Here is a 271-nt window from a genome sequence, read left to right on the forward strand (position 1 = left end):
ATGTATGTATGTATGTATGTATGTATGTAACTCTTAAAACGCCACGCGTTATCGCATATTCCGTCGTCTAGACTAGATTGTCATAACGCATTCACCCCACCATACGCCTCGCTCATTATACGCCGGCAATACTATTCCTGTATAAATTTATTTTTGGTTATCGTACCCGTACACGCGTGCTTGTCATCAATATTATATATATATATATATAAACAAATTTTTATTTTGACTGACCATTATCATCCGCGTGCATACGGCTTACGTATATATT

General features: G+C 36.2%; 1 protein-coding gene across 4 annotated transcripts in view; it reads right to left on the reverse strand.

Annotated features, from left to right (window-relative positions):
* Positions 1 to 271, reverse strand: part of LOC126899344 (ELAV-like protein 3) — a 38,626-nt gene that overhangs the window by 10,412 nt on the left and 27,943 nt on the right. The window lies entirely within an intron of this gene.

This window comes from Daktulosphaira vitifoliae, unplaced genomic scaffold (genome assembly GCF_025091365.1).
Source record: "Daktulosphaira vitifoliae isolate Bord-2020 unplaced genomic scaffold, ASM2509136v1 Scaffold_2, whole genome shotgun sequence".
Lineage (NCBI taxonomy): Eukaryota > Metazoa > Arthropoda > Insecta > Hemiptera > Phylloxeridae > Daktulosphaira > Daktulosphaira vitifoliae.